The sequence below is a fragment of the Parus major genome, chromosome 2, assembly GCF_001522545.3.
Source record: "Parus major isolate Abel chromosome 2, Parus_major1.1, whole genome shotgun sequence".
NCBI classification, from domain to species: domain Eukaryota; kingdom Metazoa; phylum Chordata; class Aves; order Passeriformes; family Paridae; genus Parus; species Parus major.
In genome coordinates, this window is record NC_031769.1 from 76,654,329 (window position 1) to 76,678,799 (window position 24,471).

Here is a 24,471-nt window from a genome sequence, read left to right on the forward strand (position 1 = left end):
AACATCTCTTCTTAAGGAAATTGATGTATCTTCCACATTTTGCAGCAAAGAAATCACCCAGGGGCAATGCTAAGAGTCTCAACATTGCTGAGTTCCCTAACAAGAAGCCAGATTATCAAGACAGCATTATCTGTGACTTTTCTACAAAAAGGACAATGGCAATATTCAAATAAGCCCCAGAGGGGGAAAATGTAGCGATTTATGCAAGCCAACACTCATTTGAAGAAAGAAAGGAAGGAAGAAAGAAAAAGTGACTGAGCTATGGGGCTCTGATAAACTCAGAAGTACGAAACAGCAAAAAATACATAAAGTAAAATTGAAGAAAATATACAGATTTATATGACTGCACAAAGTCTGCATTAAATTTTGCAAATAAGAGATTAGACAAGATAAACTTAAGTCCAGTATTTTAGGTTTTGATGATAAATAACAGCTTATTTGAGCTTTATTTCAATTTTCCATGAACACATTTTTATAATCATTTCAATTTCACTATTGACTTAACATTCCTAGTTCATACATTTAATTTCTTAGGACATATTGCCATCACATGCTTTGATAAATGACATGTCAAAAAATCTTATAATATGTGATTATTATACAGATGTAATCTGTGCAATATATCTTATATCATGTGATAATACACATCCTGCAGCCTGTAAATTATTTTTAAATGAAATTTTAAAAAATCTTATTTTGGCACATGCAAAATGGCCTAAAAACATCCAAAGCATTTTTAAAAAGCTCTTTTAATCCTTAACCTAAAGCCTCTTCACTACTGTATATACATACATATAAATATATATATGTATAGATATATAATTTTTTTTTTGCTGACAATTTTTTATCCTCCCCATAAAAACAAAAAGTATATGAACCATGAAGAAGTTCTGAATAAAATAAGGTGAAGACCGCTTTTTTTTTTTTTTTCATGTTCTGGGACTATCTCCTGTAAAAACTCAAGTATTAAAGTGGTACATCCAGAAGAGGAATGAGAAAGGGAGTATTTATTGCTATTTTCTTCCCCACACACTTAAAACCTGTCTAGAAATGAACAGTGACATTATTGAAATATCTCATAAAAAATCCAGAATATTTTTTTTTTACAGTATTATGAGTCTGGAAATAAATCAAAGTTCAGAAAAGTTTTCCAAGTAAAAAGTTTTATTTCTTGATGCAAATCGACATTGTTCTATAAAACTATCAACCCTGTCCTCTACTCCCAAAATTCTACATCTAAAAAAATCAGGACAGTAGAATAGTTTGATTAGATACCTAGAAATATCAACAGAAGAGCCTTGATAAATCCACACAGATCAGAATCAGGATGCTAACCAAGATTGTTTCCATGTTTACAAGGTATTTGCATTTAATAGAGAAGTTCCTCATGCTTTGGCTATTACAATCGAAGTTTAAGAATCACATGCTCACCAGATACATATTAATTCTATGAAGCTCAGTTGGCTTTAAATGGATTATACCAAAATCTGCATTGCAATTGATGAAAACTCTAACCAGGTTAAGCTCTGAGACTCCTTGCTGCTTAACACATTCCTCGCAGGCCGATCTCTGCCTCTCATGAACACACAGGACCTCCCCATTCAGACTGGAAAAGTAGAATGCACATAATTTGATGTGGGTCAAGTCCTCAATGACAAAGAGCTCTATGAGACCAGGATTTTCACCTATGAGCACGGCTTAGCTATCTGCCTAGACAGGCTGCCATACCAAATTCTGTTCTTGCTGGTTGTCACTAGGATGGATTCAAAAATTAACCAGAACCGCCTAACAAAATGGCAAAGTCAATTATGCTTTTATTTGCGCTGCAGTTTGGACTCCTCATTTGTCTTTTCCCTTTTTTTACCATGTCTTCTGCTTTACACATGGAACTTGCCAGGAAACAAACAAAGACTGTCCTGCGAATAGTATCCATTATGTTTAACCTACACCAGGGATAAAACTGCATATATTATTTGCCCATAGAACATGCAAGGTATGTAATGGAAAAGGAAGTAAAACTGAATGGACACTGACAGAAAAAGACCATCTGAAAGCTATGGATGACCCTGCAGAAATCAGGCAATTGTCTGATTTGACCTGAAGTTCTTGGAAACTGCTCAGTAAACAGCTGCTTCTACTTCTTTCTGAGTAGGTAAAACCATCTCTCTCTTCATACTTGCTATACTAAGTCAAATTGCTGCACCATAGTTTAAATTCTCATTCATGCCTAAACTCAAATCCTGTTTGAGATCACTCTAGTAGAGCAAATGAGGTTTCCAAGGTCACACACAATCAGTCTATCCATAAAAAAAAATACATGAATAAAAGCTGATTCAATGACTGATGTCTTCGTGACAATTTGTATAACATTAATCCTGATTAACTGATACTGAACAGTTTTTATATTTAAGAGAATTTATTTTTGACAGCAAGATTTCAAATCTAGTAAAGAGCTGATTACAATACTTAATATTTCCTTAAATTTGGAAACAGTTCTAAGTAGAAGACAATAATTAAAGACATGTTTTATTGCACAGAGTTAACAATGAAGTAGATACAAACCTGTAATGTTAACAGTGTAGGAGTTAATGAAATTCAGTCAAAGGAAAAGATGAAAGAACACAAGAAAAGGCCCATTCTTCTATCTATTCTGCTAAAGGAAACACAAGGGAATGAGAAGCTTACTCTATTGAGTGAAAGAAGGTTGTTAGAGGACAAACAACTTCCTGTAATTTCACCAGAGACAACAAATCGAAAAGAAGCTGCTACAGAGCTTTCTGTAGCAATAGAACACAAAAGAAGAAAAATCTGTGAAGACAGAGATAAGCTTCAACCAAATACTTCACTCCAAACTTTCTTACCAAAAGCTTTGTGCCACCAGCAATATGGATGTTGAAGAAAATTTGCCTTCATTAAAAAAAAGTAAAAAAAGCTTTCATTCGTTAATGCTTTTCACATTAGAGCTTGCCAAATTTTTCTCAAAGAGGATTTTCACCCAGACAAATGGAACTTCTCTTTCTTCTTTATTCAACCAACATTCCTAATGAATAAAGTAGCAATCCCTATATTTCTAACACCTTTAATCATCTCAGTAGGTTAGAAAGGGTCTAATTCAGCATTTTTCATATGTCTTTTTACTCATAGATTACAAGTAAAATTCCTCACCTTCTTACAAGTTCCTTTTCATTGTATATTTCAGTACTGTTCTAAATCTCTTGGTACCTGCTTGTATGTTCAGTCAATGATTTGTTTAATCACTGCAGTTGAATTTTCTCTCAAGACATCCTTCTCTGACACTGCTCCAAGATAAGACGTGTCATAGACACTGACACATTCTGTAGCAAATCTCTCAAAAAATACAAAAACATCAGCTGCCCAGAACTTCTGGGCACTTAAAATGCACTAATTCCTTCAGTTGCCCATGGCTATTCACTCTTTCCTTCCCCTATAAGCAACACAGCCTGCTTCCAGATATATTATCCAAGCATTTCTCAGTAGCCAGAGATGCGTTACTGTTGCGGTGCATCTGTGTTCTTTGTGTTGTAATTATTATGCTCTGTTAGTATGCTCTGTCACCCCCAGCCCAGCTCATCTGCCCCTAGTTGAACCTCCTCAGTCTCCTGCCAATCCCTGTCACCGCCCAGCCTCCTCACCCAGAATGTTCTCGGTCCCTTCCCCCTTGAGTGTCAATCCACTCTGATCCTACCGCTGTTCCAGTGAGTTCCCTGTCAATCCTCCCTTGTACCAATCTCCAGCTACGACCTCCCCTGTGGAATTCCCCTAAACCAAAATTCCCCAGTGGATTGTTTACCTGCTTGTCAGTTGGTGTCCCCTCCCTGTGTTTCCCCATTTGTTGGAAGCTTGTGAATCCCACACTCTGATCCTCCCCTGAGTTTTCCCTATTGGTGAAGAATTTGTAACCTCCCCCTGAAGCGCCCCCATGTATGATTCCCTGCATACCTGGTTTTTGCTCTGTGACACTTTGGGATGATAAAGCTGTCCCTGGAAGCCATACAAAGAGCCTGCTCCTCAATCTTTGCCTCCACACTCAGCTCTGACAGCTATAATGTGCCATGGAGCAATAGCTCTAAGCCACACTCAAGGCCATCCTGCTCCTGTACAACTTTCTGTTTATAACGGTGAGTGGAACAGTAACATACTAGACTTCATTTTGTCACCTGTTCCATGAAGTGAGACAAGGATATTCATTCCAAGGAACCTACTTCTAGCAAGACCTACACACACATTTACCTTCACATATCATAAGCCATCCCAGTGGCTCTTCCTATTGCTCCCATGAATCAAATCAAGCCCATGTTTAAACTCGTAAGGATCAGGGTTTCATAGTTGACTTAAGGCAGGTTCAGAATATCATGACCTCCAGCTTTAATAGGGGTGTCAGGACAGATGTGTGACCAATCTTCAGCTCTCCAATTTTTGATTCAGTTTCATAAAATGTGCATTTCTTCAAACTGTCAGCCTTAAGCAAGAAGAAACATAAAACAAGAATTATACTACTTAATTGAATGCAGTATTTATGTGTGACTTAGGAGTTACTTTGCTCACAAAAATAAAATTTTTTATCGTGGTCTTGGAGCGTTTACACATACATATAAAATAAATATGCAAATAGCAATATTAAGATTTTGTTATCTTTCTGTGTGCAGCAAGACAACATAAATAAACTATTGAAAGCAATGACAAAACATTTGCATATTTCTCAGAAGCTAGCAAACCTTGTCTTCTTGTGCAACATGTAGAGCTGTGTAAAATTATTGTGGATCAGTTGCTGCTTCCTTTCAATTAGGCCATTTTAATTTGAAAAATTTTTAACATCCCTGCCATCATGGGAATTTAGTCCATCTGGGAAGTGTGGAATAGAACAGTGTCTGAAGCTTTTTGATTTAATATATGATTCTGTGTTTTTGCTACATACACACAAAGACACACACAGACTTACATGTGCATGAAGCAATTTGGTTGGTTGTGTGTTTGTGTATTGTAATGTACAAAAGCTCTCACTTTACTGTCATATAAATCCATGTCTGACAGTTAAGTGCCTTGAGTAATCACATCATCATTTCAGAGCTATTCACATAATTCAAAAATGCAGAAGAAATTGATTCTGTAGTTGTTCTCCTCTTTCCATGGATCAGAGGGGCCATGACTACAGGAAGAAGGAAATGAGTTGAGTAAATAATTAAACAGGGCTCTGAAACTGAGGCCTAGTAGAATGAGAAGAGCATGAACCAAATTCAGCTGAATTTACAGCAACATAAACTCCTTGAAACACAGCTATCTCTGTGCCTTTTCCTGAGAGCCCAAGGAGGAAGAATAAATACACTTCTCTATTTTATTTCGCAAATAGAGGGAGGTGCTAGCTCTCAAATAAGAAATAGATCTAGAAGGTCCATATAAAGTTGCTACAATACAGGAAAAGAGATATTATTATGAAAAGATCAAGATCATTTAGCTTTCTCCAGCCCGTTTTTGCAGATGCCTCCTAATTAAAGAAATAGTTTGAGCTTCAAATGCATTATGAGAATTCCTTATCTATCAAAGCTTGAGTCCCAGATTAGCCAAATCACTGTGCCAGATGCTTAGCTGCTACAAATTCATGGAATTAATCTGATTTAGACACGTCCTTGAGATGGCCAATTCTTTTAAGCATACAGCTCAGCTCCTCCCGAGAGGTTTTTGGGGTTTTTGTCTTTCTTAAGAAAGGAGTTTTGAACAACAAAGTGTGTGCAAGTGCTATGGTGAAATATGATTTAAAAGCACAAAGTGGTGGTAACCCCCTCTCCAAACAGATAAAAAAATCTCAACTCTGCTATGCAGTTCATAATTTTGTACTCAGGATGATAGTGTTAGGATTTTTTCATATATGGACATATGTATATTTCCACTAGTAAGAGATGGAAAGTAATAGTGGGACATTCTCTCTGTCAGCTTTCTAGTTTACCATCAGTGTATCTTTCAACACCTGAAGCAACAGGTTTCCATTTCTATTTTTTGCTTTAGAGCCACACCTTTGTTTTGTGCATGGCATATAATTTTTCTACTTCAATCATCAGAATTACTTCGGAAGTTCATTTTGAAGTTGAAGCTTGACACTTTGACACTGTAGGAAATTCTGGCAGAGCAACTGAAGAGAGCCTAAAATACAGTTTCATCCAAGTGGAGGTGGTACCTCTCATAGTGGAAAAATAACTAATTTTGAATGACTGCCAAAACACCGAAGAAGAAAAAGGAATTTCCCTACCTTGGAATTTCCTATCTAGAGTTGCACAGACAGGTAACAGAAAACAAATGTGTCACCAAAAGTTTTAGGTTTAGACTAAAATAAACCCTGAAACTAAACCAAAGTATTTTCTAGAGAGGTGAGAGTAAATGTGATAAAGAGTTGATCCAGGAGGGTTGTGGTACTGGTTATTAGTTCTTCAGTTTGGATAATGACATTATAAGTTCTTGTTGCTGCGACAAATATGTCAGGAAATGGTTTTCCATTTAGAGGATCTGCCAAAACCCAACCCACACAGAGAAAAACTGTTTTGTTATTTCTTGGAATCAAAAAGTTTTGACATGTATGAGGTTCAGCAACAGAAAATGCAGCACAACAGAGAGACAGGTTCAACATCTGGAAAGTCTGACCCAGGGAAAATGCATGTACACTATGGGACATGGGAACTCATCACGCTCTGGATCTGTGTACTTGTGTGTGCATCACAACATGAAAAGAGACAGGCTTTTTCTATTTCTTGCAGGAGTAGAGCCCTGCCAGTTGCACTAAAAGACGAGTTTGTGAATTTTCTCAGCATTACCAACCTACATTGGATCCCAGGGAACATTAAAAATTGCCCAAATATTACTAGCAGACACAGAATTCAGTTGACTTTTTCAACAGCTTTTCCAAACAATGTTTCAGAGCTATTTTAAAGCTTTCATTTCCCTCTGACAGCTAATCTTTAGAACTGAAACTGTGAAAAGAATTTCAGTGTAACTGAAAGGAAAACTTGAACTTTCTCCACGTACATGAGTATGGTGAGAAATACCACCCTTAGACTGAACTCAGGCAAAGCTTGGTGGCTTATCCCAAGCAGTTGAAAGAATCAAGTGCTGGATCACCCATGCAGTTCCACAAAGAGAGACTTTGCAGAGAATTATCTCGTATTAGAACTTTGTGTGCATGTCACCTATGATTGACTTAGTGAAAATACAGCCTCAGTAAAAATACATTCACATATAGGTATCTCTTAAGACATAGTTTGAAGTGCTGTCAATGGCATCATTAAGTTTAATATCCCACCTGGAATACAGAGAAGACTTACACAATTACAATGAAGGTGAGGCTGTGGATATTCCATCAGGCTCTCACAAAGTCACAGGAACTGTTTCTTACTGCATAGATTCTGTCTATTGCTCTGAACCCCCATGAAATTCAGTCCCAAGATAAAATTCACATAGGTACCAAGAAAAATAAGGAAAAACTAAACAAAACAATTATGCATCCCAGGAGATCTACCTGCTTGAAATAATGTGCCCAAAATTTATTTGAACAAAATCTGAAGGAAATTAAATTCAGGGGCATTTTAATTGGTTTCAGAGAGCTATTTTTTTTCCCAGATGACCTAGAGAAATGTAATTTTAAGTAGTGACAAGCACAGAGGTCTCTTAAGAGCAATAGATAAAGAAATGAGGTGCCTGTGTGACCATTGTTTCATTACTGAATTCAGATTCACAGATGCTTTACATCATTTGATTAAAACTGGGTGAGAGAGAAGTGAAAACTTCTTTGGTTTGCTGACAAATCACTTGGAAAAACAAAAAGTACAAGCTGGTTATTCAGAAAATTGTTTCCAGATCTGTAGCCATCTATGAGGTATCATAGAGCTGTTCTGCCAACAACATAGCCGTCAACTATTTTATATTGCTTGCAAAATGAAATTATGACATCAAACATGAGAAGACTCAATACCTGTTTTGTTATGGACAGTTCTTTCATTGGCACAGCTGGGAAGATGTGTTCACTTCAGTAGCCATCTGCATCTGCAAGTAACAAACTGAAACAGAAGAGTTGACTAAGCTCTCATGATGTCAACTTTGACCTAAGCAGAGAGGAGTATAGCACTGATCCTTGCAGAAGAGAGGATTGAAAATATTTTGAAAAATTCATTGAAAATTTCCTTTTATATTGTCTTTATATCCTTCTACATCTATTTCATATTAAAACAGAAAAAGATAATGAGGAAAAGGGGAACATTTTTTTTTTTTTTATGAACATATGAAAAGCCTCAGATTTGTCTAGTCCATAGCCTGTTTGTAGAATTAGATTTTGCTGGAGATCATAAAGTTTTTGTTATGACCCTACTTTTTTCCTTCTTTTTTGTCTTTCTGTGTTTGTAGTTGTGGGAAGGAAAAGACAAAGTTGAGAGTCTCATGAAACTTACTACGCAATTTCACAGACCAAAAGGATCAAAATTATGATCAGATGTGGAAAGGAGCAGCAGTAAAGATGTGAATGGGGGATGCAGTCTCCTACACCTGGTTTGAATTTTGTCGCACTCTACTAATTCAGATACATCACCAAAACTATTTCACTGTGAAGCACTCAGAAAAAAAAAAATTGTTCAAGAGGGACTACCTTTATTTTAACATTGTATTGTTACAAAGCTAAGCAGAGGCAGGACCTCAGGTAACACTAATATTCATTGTATGACAAAAAAAATGATAGGAACATGCTGTCATTAACAGTAATTTATAAATTAAAAGAGAAAAAATTGAAATAAAAAAATAAATAAAATATTCAAATAAACATTTATGCATGTTATTTTTTATCATTTATTTCTCTGGTGTATCTAAGTTCTAGTTCTAGACCACCTCTGATGGAGTCTATACAAGCAGAAATAAATAAGTAATGAAAATGGAAAAAACTCCAAAACCCTAGTTTCAGCTCCCAGAGCTGAGTTCAATTAAGAAAACCTTATAAAATCCTCCTAAAATTCTTTGAAAATAAAACAGAGGAAAAAGAAGCAATCTTTGTGACTTAGCTCAATAATTTACTGATCTTCTCTATGTCTGTTTTCCTGCTTTCCTGACCTAATTATGGTTGTAAGAATTTTTCAAATTAAGCCTTTTTATCCCTGCTGTTAATAGCAATTTCCTGCAGTTATATTTGTCAAGCTTTTTTACTCTACAAAATGTTGTGCCTGTGAAAACAGACGTGAACAAAGCTCAATACAATGACTGAAAGTGCTGATGAATTAGAATACCTGCTGATCAGCAGAAAACATGTTTATTTGTTATTGATCCTGACTCTTTGCAGTCAAGTCTTACTAGTTTAAACCTCTTTAAATTAAATATGGATATTCCATTTGGGAGAACAGTTTCCCTTTGGATGCCTAAACAGAAACAGTGTTGCATTTTGCTGAGATATGCTGTTCAAAGCCGGACTGTAGGGTGACATGACACAGTGCTTTTGTTTTAAACTATCAAATGCCAAATCCAATTCTATTCTCTTTTTAACAAAACAAACTGCCCACTTCACAGCAGAGAACATTCCAGTATAGTTGCTTTGTGTGTCTTTATCCTGCTTCACATTTGTGAACTTAAAGTTGACCAGAAGTACTGATGTAGTCACAGCTGGATAAAACTGTTCTGTGACTATTGCGAATTGGTGATGAAATCTCCTGAACAAGTTTCTTTAGTTGGCAGCATTGTAATTACTGCCTACCAAGGTCTGGACCATGAATGGAAATTACTTTTTGAAAAGACTTTTAATCCAAACTTCAAAGTTATCATGGAGTCAGGTAGAAGATAAACATAACTCAGTTTAAGAGAATAGCTAGGAAGTAACATGTCATTTATTATTAGAAGCAGGTGTGGTATCTCTTGAAAGCTCAGGGTTTGTTTCTTTTTTCCTGGGTGTTAGGCGTCAGCATGCTGACATGTCTAGTTTATAGCCATGAAAGTGCTTCTTCATCTCAGTTCACCAACTTTCAGGCTGTTATGGAATCCTGCCAAAGTTTAGTGCGCACTGACAGATTCAATCTATCTCAGAACTAACCTCATTTTAGCCTTATTGCTGTCTGCACCACTAGATTGATGAAATGAAAAAGAGGAAGTCTTCTATAGGCTTGCAAATGAAGGAAGATATCCTTTATCATCTCTACTCTTGGATTTTCCACCCTATTCTTACATAACTGTGTAAAACAAATCCAAATGCACTACATTTGAAAAATTATTTTTTTAAAAACTAAAAATATTTAACCATGTAGCCAAAAGTTTCTGCCATTTACTTAAACCTAGATGGGACAAAATAATTTTTTTTTTTAATTATCATTATTTTCATACATCTTATTTAAAAAGAGGAAATACTGCAAAATTCCTAGGGCAAACTTGGGAGAGAAATGTAATAATACCTTCCCCACCTCTCTGACTCCAAGATCCCATCTGTTATTGGTACATCCCTGTAGCAAACTTCATCCCTTACCCACTTGTGTGCAACAGAACATCTAGGATGATGTTCAGAAGACAAAAATATTTTCGCTACAAGGAGATATATTCTGCTTTAGATATTCATGCCTATCTGTCTGGAACTACAGGGTCTATTGTCCCTTTTAGTTGTAACACCAACAGGCAAAAAAAGGACGTCTCATACAGTAGAACTGTGTAGCTGTAATGTAAATCTGATCTTGCTCTGAGGTCTTCAGGTGCTTGGAGGAGAAAAGAAAAAAAAAAAAGACAGCATGCAACCCACCAGTCCACTCATCTCCAACAACACACTTGGACAAGTCTTAAACAGTGCCAGAGGAAAAATTTCTCCTTCTATAAAAAAGGTGTCTATGCACTGAAGAAAAAATGAGCCACCAAATTTGACTCTTATTGACAGATATCTATTTATCCTAACATTGCTGTAACTCTTCTTAGCATTGTGTTTGTTCAGACAGCAGACAGTAAATAACATTATGGGCACTATGAGAAAAAGATGACCATATTATTTAAATGTGAAGGCTTGATTTTTATAAGCAAAAACAGATTTACAGTAGATTGTAGTCATTAAATGAATGAGCCGTCTGAAGAAACAATAATGATGGTTTCAAATCTATTTGATTTTGCCTTTTAAGAGTCATGGCTTTACTTCAATAGCCAAACTGCCAAAGAGACAAAAAATTAATTGAAAAATGTGCAATTTAGTTAACCATAGTGAATTTGTCTGTATCTTTAGAAAAATATTCCTTACAGAAATTGGATGGAAATTTCAAAAATTTTTTTAAAAAAAGATTTTTCCCAGCAGCTTTCACAAAAAGATGCAATTTTTTTCTCAAGAATTGTAAATCATTCTGGCTTAACCTCCTTCTTTGGTAGGAAATGTTGGGTTGTGTGAGTGACCTGAGGCTGAGGCTGCAAAGACCACTAAAATCTGAATATTCAGAGAAATTATGAAACTGTGCAAAGCACGCAGAAAAGGAAGGTTTTGGCTGTGTATTTGCTACCAGAAAACTAGGATGGTTAGAAAATAATATAATTTGTGGTATTTTCATCTCCCTTGATTTCACTTGTCTGTATGCTTGTGTCCTGCTTCTTAGTAACTCCAGCTCCAACCAATTTTCTTCAAGTCTTAGGGACTTCTATCTTGGGTTGGGGCTAGCTTTGTGATAATATTAACCTTTGTGGAACTCAAATCCGTTGGGGAAAACCCCTTCTAATTCTGATCTGCTTCAATTCCCCTTTCAGTGATCAGTCAGGCCTACATCCTTCTAGATATTTAAACAATATCTACAGTATGTAGATGTAACAGTCTAACTGAAATAAAAAAAAAGATTTTACTACTTTTGGACTCCACATTTTTTGGTTGCTTTTGTGGTTGATAGTCTTGGTGTCCTTCTACCATGTCCATTTAAATGTCTATTGGGCTGAAGATCATAATGCCTGTCCTCTTCTGCAAGGCACTATGAATATTTTGTGTGCTTTTCTTCTTACAGAGAGCAAAGTAGCTCTTTGTAACATATACAGAGAAGATGATCTATCCCACTTCAGAGTGTTGGGAATATGTAAAGTTTTAGTTCATGATACGTATGGTTCAGCCAAAAATTTCAGGTCATATGGAGCTCTTAAATGGATAACTTGGACCAAAGCCCACAGAAACCATATTTCAACCTAAAAACACAGGCAGAAAGAGTCAAAACACAGCTACCAAATACGTCTCAGCATTTCCTGGGCATGGGTGCTCAATGTTTACACTGCCACGAATTAGACTGGGAATTTAAACATCCCATTTTGTCAAAAGATTATAAACTAAATTAAAGTAAACACTGATCTTGTCTTCTAGGGATCAGACAGCTCACCATGAATGTAATGACATTTTTCACAAACCATTACCATCAAAATCAGCTGTGATTCCTTTGTGGGCAAGGTAGTGTCCAGAGGCTATGTTCTTCAGCAAAGTGGGCATTAGCTTCTCTCCCTTCTATTTGTTACCTTTCTTCAATGGTGCAAATGCAACATACTGGACAGTGTAAAATTTTTTTATTTTTTTTTTTAATTGAGGACTGACTTTTGGTTACTTGGCTTTAACTGAGAACATCCATTCTTGTGACATTTCTTGTGAGAGCAGCAAAAAAAACCAGTACAACTTGGATTAATTTATTAAAGGGTGAGAAGTGACATTTTTGTATTTTTTCCATCTAATCTTTCTGGATTCCTCTTGGGAGGGTTTTAAATACTCTCTTTTATTAGCATCCCTATTACTACCTCTCATTCATTTTATAATTTGTGAAAATAGCACCTCCTATGCCGCAGATCTAGGAAGGCTCTAAACCCAATGTTGATATGCCAATGTCTTTTAAGCACAGCTGTCTTCCCCAGACCTCCAGTTGGAGGAGGGGGGAAGACACACACACTCCTGATTTACAGTTCACTTTTTCACTGAATAGCAAATTGACAAGTGAAGTTTTTCTTGCATCAGGAAAAGTCCCTCTCAGTACTTTCTCACATACCATTTAATCATGCTAAGATACTGTCTCAGATGGGTCAGGGTACTGTGCAGCATTCAGAAGCCTTCTTCACCCCTGTTTTTTGCTTCCCAATAGTAAAAAAAAAACCAACAAACCACATTCTCCCCATGTCACAGCCAGTATTTGACTTTTTCTTCTCTTCCTACTGTCTTCAGATTTTCAGTCTTGCTAATACAATTTCTTAGATCTTCAGGCTTCTTTCTCAGGTTTCCTCTCGTTGCAGTCAAAGTACTGCTTTGTCATTCAATTATCTCTCTGGAGAGCTCAGACTTGAAAAAAATGTTGTAGTAGAAGTGACAGTTGATTCCTTCAGATGAGCTTCCATGCAAATAAATGATCATCAAGAGTTAAAGCTACTTTGCTACCAGGGTTCTGTTACTTACTTTCTCTGAGAATTTCTGTGTAAAGTAAGGCAAGAGAAAAGACAGATAAGCTCTTGCATATATTGAAAATAGAGAAATTACAGTATCAAGTGTGTTGCATGTTATGTACTTACATACACACGTTTCCTCAGTTATCACAATATTCAAAATTCATTGATGTTGTGTATAAAACACTGTGCAGCACTAAAAAGTATTTTCTAGGAAAATTCTAACTGGGTTTTCATTTGAAAATTAATGTTATCTCCCAGGAAGGGATATCACTATGAAAATACAAAGGTTGCAAATACAGTAAATATTCACAACTATGATTTCAATTCACAGTAAGACTCCTTTATCTTACATTGGCTGTGTGTAAGAGCTTTAGTACACATATTTTACCCAGAAGATTCCTCAGCACTGCATAAAAATTTCCTACACTGCAGCATAAATGAAATTAGAGCACTGTCGTTTGTTAATTAGAAGCCAGGATCCCATGAAAAGCTAAATGCTAGAAGGAAAAAAAAATCTCTCAAAAAGAAATATTCTGCTCAACTTAAATCAATAGTCTTCCACTGACTTCAGTTGAAGTAGACCATAAAGATCTTGTACAGCAGATTATCTTCTGGATCAACCCTAACACATGCTTCTTCTGGCCTTAGCATTCATTAAATTAGGGGCAAGAATGCAGTTGGAAGGAAATGCAAAGCCTCAGGTGAATGGTCAGTTCAGCAGGAAGTTGTGAAAACAACATAGTCCCTATCTCAAAGCAGTAGGGTATTAGATTGTAAATCTATCTCTCACCAGGTGATGTTCTGTCATCATGGATATCGCCTGCTGTGTCTTCTGCCCCTTCCATTAAAGTTCCCAGGCACTCACCCACATAGCCCTCCTTTGGTAAATTTAAAAGGTTAATTAAGAGGTTCTTTTCTTTAGGACTTTATTTAATAAAACCATTGGAATCTCCACCATGCACTCCACAAAATATTAATCTTTATACATGATCATGTTTGCATTATTGGCATAGGTTAATCTGTTGCCTTGGTGATGGAGAATCTGGGTTTTTTGCCACAAATGTTACTTTGTTCTCCGGAGAAAGAAGGCAAATGCATGATGCAAATAGCTTCCTAATTCCACCTTTCATCTGAACTTACATCTTTAAAATAGAAGTAATTAAAAGTGAAGTTAAAAGTATTCTGAAGATATCTACTTTTCCCTATCTGTCCATAAATGGAACACAATATTAGGATGTGAAGAGCACCAGTATTAATTCAAATTAATTCTGTCAATTAATATTTGCTTCTTTATATGGCATCTCACTGCTTGAGTAAGAGACCACTGCTGAGCAGTCGTGTTTGACTCCAAGCCCCTGCTCATCTTCTTCCATTTACAGCAAATATAGCAAATCTACAAAGCCAGAAGTCACAGGCAGAGCTATTTTTAGCACAGTCACATGACTGGAATTTGGAGAAAAAAATAGCAGAGTTATTGAACATCCCTACTGTGAATGCATCATGGGATAGAACCATATAACAGTTCTTTTTCTGTGACACAGTTGAGAAAATGTAGAAACCAAATTTAATCATGACATGACCAAGCTTGAGAAAGATTTTCTGTAAAAATCCTTAAATTTCATCACCTTTTTTTTTTTAATTTCAGTGATGGCAGTCATAAACATGATAGCATTCTGTAGGTAAAAAATACATCTACTTTTAAATACAATGATCAAATATTCAATTGCCACGATTATTTTAACACAATTTTTTTAGATCACAGAAAAGTAAAAACCGGGAACACTGGGCTGTCAGTATCTCAGGAAATAGATAAAAATTACAGTAGACTGATCACTGTAACAAAAGTGATAAGAGGAGACAACACCACACTCCTTTGCTTTGTAGACAGAGTGAGGTCAACACATATCAGACTCCATAAATCAAAACTACAAGCGATTGCTATATTTTGTGCTATAGTTTTTCCTTATCACTTGAAACATTAAAAGCATAGTTATTTGTTTTATAAATCCAAGCCTAGGTTTGAATTCTTAAATAAGGGCATGGACAGTTTTTCCAAATTGTTAACTCTTCAACCCTATAAAAACCAGCGATGCATAAGGAAACTAACTTGCATTTTTGTCCTCGATTGCCTACAGATTTATAGTGCAATGGTAATAAGCCAATTGGTTACATGAGGAAAAGGGAGGAACCAGCGCAGACAAATGCTGGGATCAATTGTTCTATCTATTCTGGCTCTATGCCTATCGAGTTTTCAGGTACACAAATTCTTGCTGCATCTTAAAAAATCGGAATCTCTATAAAGATTCCCTTTTTCTCTTTTCTCTACTCCCTTGGTTGTTCTAAGCAGAGAAAAGATGGAAGTAATTCAAACTGGCAGCTGCAGGCAAATTTCGTGGTAAAAATAGTAACTAAGAGTTTGGAGCTGTTTCATAAGATGATTTCTCCAGCAGTGAGATTTCTGTTTAGACAGAGAACACTAAAGCTTTTAATTCTCTAGATGAGTTCTGGAACCAATAATTCTAACAAGTGAGGCTGTTCATAAAGCCTATATGATGTCCAGCACTATTACAAAATCTCTTTGTATTGCAACACTCAATACTTGGAAAACTCACAAATTAATCCATTGGCTCCTAGTCCAAAGGCTGGCCGTTAGTTTTCTCTTGCCCAAGAGGAGAAATTACAACAGATGAGAACACAGTAGTGGAGCCAGTTGAAACATTCCAAAAAATTACTCAGTTTAATAATAAAAAAAAGAAAAAGTTATGTTTTGTGAACATTTTTTGACCATTTCTCATGAGCAGAAGGAGAAGAACATTGGGGATAATTCCATGACACTCATCTAACTCTGCAAAAAACCACCAGGGCCCAGAAGGCATTCACTGAAATGGGCCTTTTGTACATGCTACACTAAGCACCAGACACAGGCAACCCAAGTATGAATGCACTCCTGGGTGCACAGCAAAGTGCCCCAAGGAGAGGGGAGCTGCGAAGCACGAGCACATATAGACACAGCCATGAGATGCTGGCATTACACACAGAGCAGCTTGCAAACAGCTGGATGCTTTTGTTCTGTGTGGTACAGACACAGTTTTATGTGGGGAGCAGAGGAAATAGGAAGCCTTTGTGCCCTACTGTCTCTTCCTTACATAAGGACCAGACTGAACAACAAGGCTCTCCACCAGCTCTCTGACTCCTGCCCTTGAGGCAGGGGCAACTGCAGAAGAAAAGGGATGCTATTTAGAGAGAAATAGAGGGACAAATTGACCCCTGCTTTTCCCTGCCATGTGGAAGCAACACATCACAGTGGTGGCTGTGTTTCTTTCAGGAATTGAAAGCCGACTGCCTGCTTTGTCATTTTGGGAAGCACTGCCCTCCCTCAGCTCCAGGTTCAGCACAGATGAGCGTCTTGCTACTGAAAGCAGTGTAGATGGGCATAATCAATTCAGAGATCTGAGGAGCTCTGAATACTGTCTGTTGACAAAAATAAGGGTAAAGCTGGAAAAAAAAGGTGTATATATCTTATCTAATGGAATTCATTCAGCAGCAGGGTTTGGGGATTCACTATAGAAAAGGCACGTAATTAATTATGCTTCAATCCTTGACCTATTTTATGTCAGTAAACCACAAATGCTTATGTTCATACTAAGCCTAGAAATAAAAGTAACGCTGTGTCAGCTTTCAGAGTGAAAAATACTACATTTTTGTTGCCTCCATGAAAGTGTGTTTAATTACCTCCTAAGGCTAAAGCCAATAGGAATTGTGATCTGTTATAGATCACAATAGAACTGTGATCTGTTCTTATTATTCCTTACTCAGACTTCTCTGAACTAGAAATGCGTAAGCTTTGCACCAAATAAATATAACTATCTCCAAGCCTATTTGCAAAGGAGTTCAGGATTTGCTCCAGTACTGCCTTGAGGTTTGCCTGGTGTAGAAGTCTGAAACATGTAACTCCTTCTGGACAATCTGACTTAAGACCAAAGAAATGTCACTTTAGATACTAATCCTGAAATCAAAACAGTTTAATAGGTCTTTCAGCAAGTCTTATAGCTAATGGAGGTAGCTAAACTCCTGAGAACCTGAGCAGCACTCTAGTTCAGGCCATCTGTGTCTCAGAACAAGACACAGTCTATCTGCTTTCTCTCTCCTCTGTGTCATCTTGAACTAAGTAGTGTATAGTGTGTCCCCATCTCAATAAAATAATGAGCTTTATTTGTCATTCATGGCTAATTTTGGTTGCCAACTAACTGCATGAAAGGAATCACAGTAGTCACCCAGCCACATGTCAGAAACTTCAAGGTATTTTGTGACTTGTGAACAGTACAGCCTGCCTGTAACAGGAAACCAGGGGAGAAATATTTCACATTGGTTCTCTAATAAAACTAGAAACTCTTTGGAATAGCAGACATTTTTTTCCTGTCCCTGATTTTATGCTAACAGCTATTATATTTGAATTTGTGAACGATCTTATTCTAAATCTGCTGCAATACAATTGTCATGCAGTGTTCAAGGAAAATTCATACCTACTGTTACTACTTTTCGGTCATTTTCCTAAAACCAAGAGAATACTCTTAATAATGAATATCTAACTATGATACACTGTTGGAACTTTGGGGTTACCCTGGTTTTGGCCAGGACAGGGCTAATTTTTTTGCAATATTCAGGAGGTGGTGTGACCAGGACCCTAAGGGTATTTGATACCAAGGGACTCTCTCCTACTTTCGAGGAGAAGGGCTTTCCTTACACTTGAGAAAATGTGGTGGGGATAGATGTCTGGTATTTTTTTATTGTTGTGGGGTCCAGGGTGAGCATTTTTGCTTGTGCATCATTCTTTTTATTTGTATACTTTCATTGTTACTATTGGTGCTGTGACTCTCCCATTTTAATCTCATTGCTATTTCCAGTAAATTGTTCTTATCTCAATCAAAAAGATGGTAGTCTTTTGTCCTTCCAGTTGGAGGGAGAGGGGAAGTGAGCATCACCTTGATTTTAGCAGGAGCCCTAAATTGAAGAAAACCCTCTCTGCACCTCATCATGTGTATAAAGGAATGTGTCAATAAATAAGAGATAAGTGGAATTTAAACTGCTGTAAGTTTGCCTTATTTACCATAAGAAGTAAAACAGGTTAAGTAAAACACATCAGTTAAGGCCACTTCCTAAGGCCTTTGCATTCTAAGGATCTTTGGAGGTACTACTACTAGTAAGTCTTCTAGTGTTACCATTCAGTGTATTGCCATACAAATGAATCTTTATGTTTTTCCAGACATTTTTTCACAAACACTTACACATTGATGTATCTTTACATACCCATATAAAGCACAAAGATGTAAACTTAAGAATACTTAAAAAGATTGGAAAAAAATCCACGCATTTTTAGAATCGGTGAATGTCAAAAGTCCAATCTTGGTCGATTTCATACTTCAAAACTCTTTTAAGGAGAGGGGTTTTTTTTCATTAAAAGAAAATATTCACCTTTTTAATAAAGATTTGCTCATAAAATACAGATAGAAAGACTTCATTGCATCAGTTGCAAAAATCACATTGAATTCAGCAGAAATCCTGCAGTCTAAGCAGCACACTACTTTTAAAACATAGGGAAAGAGCAATAAATTTAGTTTAAAAAATCCAAATTTTGTAAATAAAATATGATTAAAAAGTGTTTTTTTCATAAAAATGTTCTTTTATACTCCCATGACTGGCATCAAGTTGATAATTCACAAGAAATTAGAATTTTAAATGGACAGGTAAAACAATAAGAAAAGCCTTTTTTTTTGTTTTTAGTGACTCAAAGCTACATTTTCATATTAACACATTTCCTACTGATTTCTTGGTACATATTTAGCCAAGGTGTGTAGTAAACAAACTTCAAATGATGCCTAAATCAGGAATACTGGATCTGTCACCTTAGCTAACTCTTACAAATTTGACAAAAAATGCTCTTTTAGTTGCTACTCTGATGATTTTTACATCATTCTTAAAAGCAAAAGGAGAAGAAGACAGAGAGAAGGAAAGTAGGAAAGAAGACAAGGAGTCAGAAAATAATTTAAAAGGCTTTTGAGTAAAGTGTGCTATACCAGAAAGTATACTACAGGAAGTAAGACAGATACACAGTTTCCTGCTGGTGTGTGCAGAGAGAGCACTCACGAGAAGACTCCCAAAGCCAAGCCTAGAAATTGCAAGTCATGGTAACATCACTTCTTGCGACTGCTACTAACATTTCTGCCCTCCAGAGCCTTCACTGCAAGCCCTTGTCACATTAATTTGCTTATTTTCTGAAGAAAATTAACTAAGGTAAGAACACATTTGGAAATAAAAGTTGCTTGCTCTTCAATTTAACACAAGCTTGTCTTGTTGCCTTTCAGGTGGGGAAAAACAAAAATATAAATGCAGTAAATATGTAGCCCCCAAGAAGCTTTGGCTTCCTGTCACTTTGAATTCACAGAGCTCATGTGCTGGATACTACGTCCTTTTGAAGAGATCTAGGCCTTCAGTTGAAATAACAAATATTCACACTCTCAAATGCTGAAATCTGAGAGTCATTCCCCACAGGAAACTCAAGTAGATAAAAATTCTCACCAAACTCTGTCTTTCTATCATTCTTCAAAACAGGATACACAGCCCTCATTTTGAAGGTCAGGTGTCAGAATTAAAACCAGTTGTGCATGGACTCTGATTTATCTGAGCAAAGAAGAGCTTCTAAAGCACTACTGGATCAGTGTGGCTATGCCATACACTGCATCAATAACAGGGCATGCATCAGTGGTGGCACTTTAGCGCTGCCATTCACAGCTGTCTATGACATTGCCCAAGGCTAAAACAACATCAGAAAGTGATTGTGTCTATGCTTCTTCACTCCACCTGTGAAGGTGAGTAGCCCTAAAACAACAACTAGAAATTGGAGCACGGGAAGTGTAAATACAGATTGCTTTATGCTGACCGTGTTTTCATAACAGCAATCACCAGCACAGGGGGTCAGTTCCAAGCAATAATGTTTGAAGGGGTTGCCAGTGGTGTGTGTACATCAGAACCCTGCGTTTTTCTAAAAGATTGGGGATTGGCTCATTTTTTTGCAATTAACTTAGGAAGAAAATTTATTTAAATTAGGCTCTGGTAAAATCTAAAGTTAGACAAGTATGACTAGATTATCTACTATTAACATAATAATTTCACCATAATTTTTTCCTCTGACTAAACCAAGAACCCCCACTCAGGGACAAGGAGTTAACTTTGATCCCTAGAGTAATTACCTTCCTCGGGATATTCCTATTGATCTGTTGACTCCTTTACTGGTATACCAGCAGACGGAAGAGTCCACTTCAATTAAATGCCATTTCTCCTGCCCAGCAGGGACTTCAGTCTGAACTTAGTCCTAACACTCCTGTTCACATTACTATACCACCATTGCAACTGATTCACATCAGGGCCTTCTGGGCTTTGGCATTTTGGTTTGGTTTTTTTAAAGAGATAGAGAAGCTTGGGAGAAGTGGCAATGGTCATATCAAGAACAGCAGAGGAAAGGCACGGTTAGCAATTCCTACTGTACAAAGACTGTGAGAAGTAAGCCAAAAGAAGAAAAACTACATAAATTGTCCACTCTGAATGATCTGAATGCTCTAGGTTGAAGATATGATGTCATCATTTTCAGAGAATGGTTGTAATATCTTGTTGTAGAGGTGCACAAAAACTGTATCAGTGTTAGGCATAATTGTGCCAGACACTTTTTTTGCAGCAATTATAATAGTAACTATTGTTGCATAGCACCCCCACAACACAGAAGAGATGATATAAACTACTGATTTTGCAGAAACATTTCATCTGAAAACTAGAAACATCTGATTATAGCTTAAAATGCACAATGTACTTGTAACCAACCTGCCAGCTAAAACCAAATTACACAGAACTGGAAGGATCTAAAATTCCTTACACAAAAGGAACACTAACAATAGTCAGTAATTGGCTAATCATGAAGTAGATTATATTATTGGGAATAAAAAGAGTTTTAGGCATATATCACTTATTATCCCATTTGCAAATAGCTTATGAATAACTGAGAAAATTTTAATAATACTCCTGAGTATGTCAAAATCATTGATAATATGAACTATAGCTGGTTATAAGCAATGCATTATTATAAATTATTCATGGATTTCTAGGACTGACTAAATCCATTTGATTAAAATTCTGCTGGGTCTATTAATGACATGTTGCACATAATTTTAAAACCTTAATGCAAAGTTCTATAAATGTTTATTTCAACTTTTAAGTTACAGTCCTTATTTCTTACATAATGGTTAAATCAGTGTGTGAAGAAAATTAATGGAAATTACTGTTGCAGAAAGCATATTTTTGCCTCACATTATTACTCAAGAAAAGTACTTGTGTTTAAAGACTAGAAATCAAGATTAAAATTATTTCATATTCAGATTGCAAAGTGTCTTGTGCTAATAATTTACTTTATCAGGTTACTTTATGTTCCAAATTCTCTGCTTGAACACCTTCTCTGTTGATGCACTGCTGTCAGAAACAGTTATAAAATGAACCATGCCTTTGAAACAGGAAAAATACTGAATCTGAAATGGTGCCATAGCAAAGGAAATTCCTGTGCCTTGAATTCATTCTCTCTTTAAGGCTCAGGTCTGCTTCCAGACTGTTTATTTATGATACACCTGTTTCCTACTTTCAGAGTTTTATTGAATTTCTGAAAATTGTATGCAGATAAAATCTGATCATTTGCCTGTACATGTGTTGCAAAGGGATGATTTAGAGCATCTTGAAATTTCATCTCTGCTTCTCATAGGCCTTTATTGTATATGTGCCTGTCTTCTCCCCATTTACTGTCTTCTGTGCCGAATATTTAGTTATTGTGCACTTTAAAGGATGAATTGGTGACCTGCTGTGAAGAAAGTAAAACTCACTGTTTAAACATTTACCTAAAACCTGACCTTAACAAAAGGATTTCTATTTGCTTTTCAGTATTCTGAAAAATGTCAAAGAAAAATAAATAAAATATTGAGAACTCTTCCAGTCACTGTTGAGGAATGATCCTTTATTACTCTCTCTGTCACCTTTCTTCTAACAGGGTCCCTTCATGGATATCTGTATAACCTTTTGAATTTTGACTGCCCTAGGGTATTTGAAGGGACACAATGATTGAACCTTGCGTGGGTTGTGTTCTACTGACCTCCACTGTGCTGAAAATCAACAAAGGAACTATGCTAATTCAATGTATTATAAGGAGAAAAGAAAAAAAAAAAAAAAAAAAAAAGGGAAGATATGTGAATTTCTTAGCCATTTCTTTCCTTTCCATAGACTAGAGGGCTTTGTTCCCCCCCTGTACCAACACCACATACCTATATTTTGAACTACCAATGCACATCTCTTACATGGAAAAGATTTCAGAAGAGGCAAGACTGTCATAGCATTTCCAAGTGAAAGGTTTTTGATGTTTCTCTAATCTAACTATTATGGATGAAAAAGTCTCATCTGTCCTTAAAATGACCAGCCAAGTCATTGTGAAGCTGTGCAATCACACTTTCACTCTAAACAAGCCACGTGCAAAGTGCTCCATCAACAATCCCAGCCCAAAGGTACATTCTAACATATATGCCCTGCATGCCTGGTGCAGTTGGTTCTCTGGTATCAACTATTTGGCAGCTCACTGTTTGCACAGTATAGTCTGGTTTCTGCTTGGAGACAATACCTATTGTAGCAGACTATTTACTCTGTAAATAGAAATAGAATTCCCCAAGGGAACTGAGGCAGCAACAGCACTTTGCTTTTAGTTATTTGACTAAATTAACCAGTTCCAACTGTCTCAGATTTGATCCAGTTTATAGTAATCCCATTATTAATTCAGTTTTCCTCACACAGCTTACAGTGACCATGCACAAACCAGTTTTATAGAGTGAAATAATGTCTTAAGACAAATAATTTTTAAGGTACCATGGAGACTATTATCAGCTTGCAGTCGGGCAGTTTCATTAGTGTACATGCTACACAGGCTTTTATTATCTTTTGCTTCCTGAAGTTTCTACCTAAAAACTCATTACGCCTATGAGAATGACATACCTGAGAATTTAAAGCTGATAAAATAATATTCCCTCTTTTCCAGGCCCCTTTTCTTTGCATGGGAAGCAACTTATTAAAGCCTATCGTGGTGAGAAACTCCATAAACATGTTCTGCTCTTGTACTAAGTCCTACCCTTCTGAAGATAATCTGAAAATAATCCAGCCTCTCTGAACACAGGCTCTACTGAACACAGACCATGAGTTTTACATAAAAGCACGTTATTCTTCAAAGAGGCTCAACTATACCTCAAGCTATTTTGCTACATATCTAGGAAAAAGTAGGCCAAGTGGTAGGAGGACTGTGAACTGCCTGGGTAACTCCTAAAAAGAACTCGACCATTTAGGTCATTCTAGTCAAGGCAATGACACCTCTGGGAGTTTTCAAATATTCCTGGGAGTCTATTTCCGTTTATTTCAATTAGGGATTAAAGAGGCTACTTGCATCTTTCTGCCTCTAAGTATTTTTTAAATCTGGCCACTAAGCCATGCAGCCTAAAATCCTGAATATTTTTGTCCCAGAGCCATAATTCCTCACTAAGCCTTGGACTGGTTGATCACTGCTCCCATGAGTTTTTTACCAAATAATGACATATAGAACATAATTTTAAGAAAACATCAGCTCACTTAAAGGAATATGATGTTGTCATTGCTGTACCTCAACTCTTGCTTGCAATAACTTCCTACTGATATAATTGGAAGAATTTTTCTGTCCTTTATCTTGAAAAAGAGTATCAATAAAAACAGATAGGTCTTATCTTTATTTATGAGAGATAAATAAAACTCTAAAAAAATGAATTTGAGAACACACCTTAATCCCTCGCCTCAAATTTTTATTTATGTAGTTACAAAAAATACATTATTCTTTCTAATCTCATGAGTTACTCAGGGGGTACTCTGCAATTAATCACCTCTGCAGTGAGGTGATTAATTAAAAAAAAAAAAATAGAGAACAACCATTTGATTTTTCCTATGTGTAAATATGTTTTGTTTATGACATCCATTTAGTCATCTGAATAC